This window comes from Labeo rohita, unplaced genomic scaffold (assembly GCF_022985175.1).
Source record: "Labeo rohita strain BAU-BD-2019 unplaced genomic scaffold, IGBB_LRoh.1.0 scaffold_233, whole genome shotgun sequence".
Lineage (NCBI taxonomy): Eukaryota > Metazoa > Chordata > Actinopteri > Cypriniformes > Cyprinidae > Labeo > Labeo rohita.
In genome coordinates, this window is record NW_026128583.1 from 85764 (window position 1) to 92345 (window position 6582).

Here is a 6582-nt window from a genome sequence, read left to right on the forward strand (position 1 = left end):
AAACTATTGCTATTGTTTAGGCACCTATTGCATCTGTTAGTTTTCTTCTTCTTCTGCTCTATCTTTTCCTTGTTACATAGCGGGGTTGTAACTACATTTACTTGATAACATTTAACTGTAGATTTATAGTTGAGTTACACTGGGCAATATTCCTCTCATTACTTTATTTTATTGCAAATGTTTATTGTAGTTTATTCCAAACACGCTTTCTCTATTTACTTGGGCGTAAGTGATGCTCCATTCACGAATGAATCGTTGTTTTGAGTCGATTCTGTTCAAAGACTTAAACAATTGGCTAAACAGAGTGAACTGGTTCATGACATAAACTACAGAGTATGAATTAACACCTACAACCCACCATTTGTCAGTACTGTGCAGTGACAGGTGACCTGTTTGTTTTGAAAATGAATGTGTTTGCTCAGACAGGTACATACACTTTCAGACATATATGCTTGATTATATTAAGAAGAACATATGAAAGGAGATTCATCAATGTGCATTTAAGTTGTTTTTCATGTTCAGTTTCTCTGTTCTTGTGTTCTCTGTGTCAGTACTATGAACATTTGTTTGCAAAAACTGTTTCGCTGATGTGAACACTGCAGATAACCTCAGACCTGAGTTTAGTTCACTTTATGTCTGCATTGCTGTTGCCTTTACATGCATTTGAATGCAAAACTCTGTGTGTAATAATCCAAATGTAGCTCTATATGTTGTTATACAAAGCAAAAGATATGGAGTGATATTGGGGCTACAAACTGTAATTGTCTTCTGTGTCTATTGCAAAGATACCAATAATGATAATATACCGAAGAACCAAAGTAACTCACTACTTGAGTAGTACTCTTTTGTAACTATAAAGATTATTACTATTCGTTCTCTTTGAATAAATATTTGTGTATGTACTTGTAATTCTACTGGAGTAAAGTGATGTTCAGTGTCACTAACACCACTCTTTCATTTTAATAGAAATCTCCATACAAAGCTTCTGTTAACTGATTAGATATCAGAAAAAAGCCTTCCCCCTTGCCAGTGTATTGTTTGTTAATTTGGCCCACCCATTCATGTTTCCCATATACATTTCTACTTTGCTTGTGTCCTGTGTGATGGTTTTATCGAATCATTAATTATGATTTGCTTCTCTCTCCTCATCTCCAGAGCCAGATGTGATCAGGAATCTAACAGTGTCTAAAATCACAACATCATCTGTGTTTCTGACTTGGTATGAACCAGCTGGAAATAGATCTTTCTTTAAAATTCAGTGGACTGGTGATCAAACAAGTGGAAATTCAACAACTACTAACACTTCCTATAACATCACTGGTCTGACTGCTGGAGTCAATTACACATTCTGCATCACTGCTGTGGCAGCAGACGATTCAACAGGAGAAACTGTCTGCTTTTCACAATATACCAGTATGTGGAATTATAAAATATATGATTCCTGCTGCATTGTTTAAACTAACCTGTCAGTCCCACCTATAATTAATAACACCACTAAAGCAACATACTCCTGTTACAGAGTAAACATTAATGCCTTTCCTCTTATCAGTGTATTATTTGTTAACTTGTCCCACCAGTTCACCTTTCCTTCTACTGTATATGTATTTATATGTTGTTTCCTGTGTTTTTGTTTAAGGCTAACCTGTTCGCATATCAGTATATACTAGCATGTCATCCTGTTTCATTAAGTGATCTGAAAGAATTCATTTAATAAATATAGGCTTTATTCTAATAAAAATCTTCTGTTTCTTCATTGGGAACATGTTTAATAATATAATAATAACATTTAATATCATTTTTTCCATGTAGAGTCTAACACTCCATTGATTGTTGGCGTAGTTTTTGGAGTGATCTGTTTTCTCTTCGCCATCATTCTCATTCTCTTCTTCTATACAAGAAGGTGAGTTGCAATTGTTATCAGATAAGTAAATACTGGAGAGAGCTTAAGATACAGAAGTTTTCAAAATTCATTTTGATAACGTTTCTTTATTACGCTCTGTTCCAGACAAAGCAAACAACAATCTCCCGACATTCCTGTACACACCATTAGGTAACTTTGTTTGTAAAGTTTATAGTTAAATATTTATTGGACAACAAATAAAATTGTTAATGCATTCCTTTTTCTTTTATTTCTTTTATTTCCAGCAATAAAATGTAAGTCACTTTTTATTATTAATCTATTCATTTTTAACATTGATTGATTTAACATGATTCTTTACACTTTATTGTATGTATGTATGTTTGTTTTTGTTTTGTGGTACACAGTAATGTTGCTTTGAGAATAGAAGATTATGACGAGTACTTTAAGCGGAAACATGCAGATTCCAACTGTGGTTTTGCTGAAGAGTATGAGGTACACATGGGATACACAAATATATAATACTATCAAACTGTCGTGCTCAGGACTTGTCACAAAATTTATTTGTGCATTATAATAGTGTTTTCAAAAGAAGTGCTGTTGTTGCAGGAACTGAAAACTGTTGGAACGGCACAGTCGAAGAATGCCGCCCTGGCTATTGAAAACAAGGCGAAGAACCGTTACAGCAATGTGTTACCTTGTGAGTAGATTGACTATTGCATGCTAAAAGGTCTGATTAAAATCTGATTAGCTGGCTGATGGATTGTACCCAGACTATTTACACTGAAGTCATATTGCACAAAGTCTGATACATTTGGGTGCAGAGCCGAAGCACAACCAAATGTTTTTCAAAGTTCTTTCACAATATGCATGCCGTTTTATTCGGTATTAACAGCTAGTGGGCCAAAATTTGCATACTGTAACTAATCTAAACAAGACACAGGTGAAAACAATCAGAAACCATAGAAACAAACAAAAAACAGGGCATGAATGAACAAGAAATGTGTACAGACAATATGTGACAAATCAGTATCAAAGTAAGTTTTTGGTGTAACAGAACATAGCACTACAATGTAACATATACAAAATCAGATGCATCGTTTTTAGTTCTTAATAAATAACTACTTTCTGAAACTAATTGCATCATGTTTGCCTTTATCAGATGATTCTTCAAGAGTGAAGTTATCAATGTGTGGCGGTCCCTTTGATGACTACATCAATGCCAACTACATCCCAGTGAGTATATAAACAGAAGTTAAATTTCCTGAAGCTTTGGTCATATCTAAGCATATTTTTCACTCTTTTCTTTTTTGATCAGGGCTATAATTCAAGAAAAGAGTTTATAGCAGCTCAGGGTCCACTGCCCGTCACAGTGAATGAATTCTGGAGAATGGTCTGGGAGAAGAACGTCTACACAATAGTGATGCTGACCAGATGCAACGAGATGGGACGAGTGAGTTTTCATTCTTAAATATTATTAGTCACATTGAAAAGTGGTGAAATGTGATCATGTATATTTGGAGTAAAGCCAACCAGCACTATGTCTTTTTCTCCAGGTGAAATGTGAGAAGTACTGGCCCTCTGGGACTAATCATTATCATAACATCTCTGTGACGACAACCTCAGAGATAGAACTGGAGAGTTGGACCATAAGAGACTTCAAAATTAAAAATGTAAAACAACGTCTCCTGCACACTCCTTTACAAAAATTGTTGTTTTTAAGTCAGTAATATTTTACACTAATGAAAACTGATAACTCTGTAGGTGAAAACAGCAGAAACTCGCTACATACGCCAATTCCACTTCACGGCTTGGCCGGATCATGGAGTTCCAGAGACCACTGAAATCCTCATTGATTTCAGACACCTGGTGAGAGAACACATGGACCAATACTCACGCCACTCTCCAACTGTGGTGCATTGCAGGTACATAAGGTTCCCAATAACAAGTGTCCATGTGTTTATATTACAATGCAAACATCAAATACCAAATTTGCCATCTGTTAGATTAAACTTTCATCTCATTATTTGACCATCATACTTTTTTAGTGCCGGTGTGGGAAGAACAGGGACCTTCATTGCCATTGACCACCTGATCTTCCAGATTGAAAGAGACAGCATGGTGGACGTCTATGGAATTGTTAATGATATGCGCATGCACAGACCTCTCATGGTGCAGACTGAGGTGAGGGACTGTAGAGTTATTTTCTAGGGATCAGTACAAGTTAAGCTCATACCTCATTTAAAAAGTGGAGGTTACAGTGAGACACAAAGGAAGTAACTGCAGCCATTTTTAGAGCATAAATGTGAGGCTTATAATTTTATAAAGTGCTTACTGTAACAAAGCAGACTGAGCCAGATGACTTTTTGAACCCAAGTGCTTGAATTCTTCATTGAACATGAATGAACAGCAGGTGAAGCAGGAATGGTGGTAGAAATCTAACACAGATGTAGAAGATGACACAGTGGTAATGCAGTTGGTAATGATGGTACACTCAGAGGATAATAATAAGCCATTTTGTTCATATTGTATGTTAACATGCTTATACTATTTGGTCAAAAACTGACCTTTTTTTTTTTAAAGGAGGGACAAGTATAAATTATCTTTGTCGTAATCAACATTATGAAACAAATGTTATCGATTGAGGTTAACTTGTACTGAACCCAGAGTATTCCTTTAAAATGACATTTACATAGAAAGTAGTGCTGACATTTGTACTTCTAGAAAGAAACTGCCACTTACAGTAAAGAAGACTAATATTTTTACGCTATTTACTTTTTCTGTTTTCTACAACAGGAGCAATATGTTTACCTCCATCAGTGTGCGTATGACATAATTCGATCAAGAACTGGAACCAACGTGGACTTAATTTACCAGAACGCAGCAGCACTCAGTGTCTATCAGAATGTAAATTATCAAAAGTCGTAAATGTAGATGGCCTCAAGACTGCCCTTGTCCAAATTTAAGACTGCATAAAGCATATTTTGAGTTTCACATATACAGTACATATATATGTTCTTTATGTATAGTTGGGTGTAATTTATTTCTTGCACAATACTCAAAACTTTTGAGTAATATTTTAATTTAAAGAATACATTTAAAAGATGCACGGAAAGAATGCAGCAATTTACGACGATAATATTTTTAAGTAAACAGCAAGTAATTGTATTTATGATATTTCAATCAAGAGATCTTTATTTTTTTTTTTACTGCAAAAATGTCTAAAAGAGATATTTGTATAATTTGACATAATATATTTTCTGCAATCCACAATTGTACAGTATATGGGATCCCAAGCTTTAGGCTGTTTATATATTAAGTTACTAAGAAGAATATAATGTGTCATACATTATTTAACAATTTTGAGCAGAAACAAAATATTTTTTTCCTTATTTCTCCACACTAGAAGGCACTCCCAACCTGTCAGTGCACGTAATAAAAATGGAAATATGTGTGCTACATATTATAGTGAGAATTAGAAATTAATGAAATATGACTGTTATGGTACAGTTTTATTATATGTGTTAGATTTTGCAGTGCGCATGAAGCTCAACCTGCTGTGCTGGATATGAGCATTTGCTTGGGATTTGTGGTTTATATTGCATTTAATTTTTATACAGTTAGTTCAGCCTTCTAATTTAGTTAGACAAGCAGCTTTGCAAGAGGGCTAATAGCTATACAAACTTTTCAAATTATCTGTGAAATGTATGTAACTCTACATACAGTATGTAACTCTAGTGTCCTATTTACTGCACATTTATTTAAAAACAATCACACCTGCAACTGTGCTGTTGTTATACCTAGCACAACTGTGATTACCTGCACTTTTACTTGTGTGATATTGCTCAAAAATATTTTATAAAGCAATGTTTAAGCTATTTTTACTGTTTATACTGTCTATGATCATTACTTTTATTTTCTTTTATTTAACAGTTTATATGTACTTGAACAATTGTGCACTAGCATCACTTTTACACCTACATTTTTCATTGGTGACTTTAGGAAAATCATTTTCACTTGTTTCTAGCTTCTAAAGCTTTTGTGAACACATTTGTGTGTATGAGTGCTATTTAGAAAGCTTCTTGCATATAGGAATTGTCTTTATTATACCTCTTTTTGGTTTTATCAAAGGATGATGCATTATTTGGGAACATTGTAATACATGCTGGAAACAATGAACACAACATGAATAACAAATAAATGAATTTTAAAACCAGAGTACTCTGGTCAGTGAATCATTGCAGTGAGAACTTACAGTTCTTTTGGTCAGCTCCACATCTGACTAAAATCACATAACATAAGGTCATATGAAATTTGATGAGTAAAATATGTAACATGGAATTGATTCATTGTTATTTAACAACATGCTCTGTGAATTACTTTTGCATTTATACTGTAAATATTTATTGCAGAATGTTTTTTTCTACTTCCACTAGAGAGCACTGAAGCACTTGGAAAGTATAATATACACTATATGGACAAAGGTTTTGGGGCATACCAATCAGACCCATTGCCACAGGTGTATAAAAATAAATCACCTAGCCTCCATGGCTGAGCAGCTACATGCAATCAATCAATCTAATCAATATTTATTTATATAGCAAAAACAACCAAAATTTACCAAATTGCTGCACAATATAAAAGTCTACAGCGAAGGCAAAACAATAATCACAAGCAATACAGTAATAATGATAGTAAAAAATAAATAAAGAAACTGGTATATA

General features: G+C 34.1%; 1 pseudogene; it reads left to right on the forward strand.

Moving 5' to 3' along the window:
• The window catches only part of LOC127159599 (receptor-type tyrosine-protein phosphatase eta-like), a 52092-nt pseudogene extending 46016 nt beyond the window's left edge, over positions 1-6076 (forward strand).
• The last annotated feature ends 506 nt before the right edge of the window (positions 6077-6582 follow it).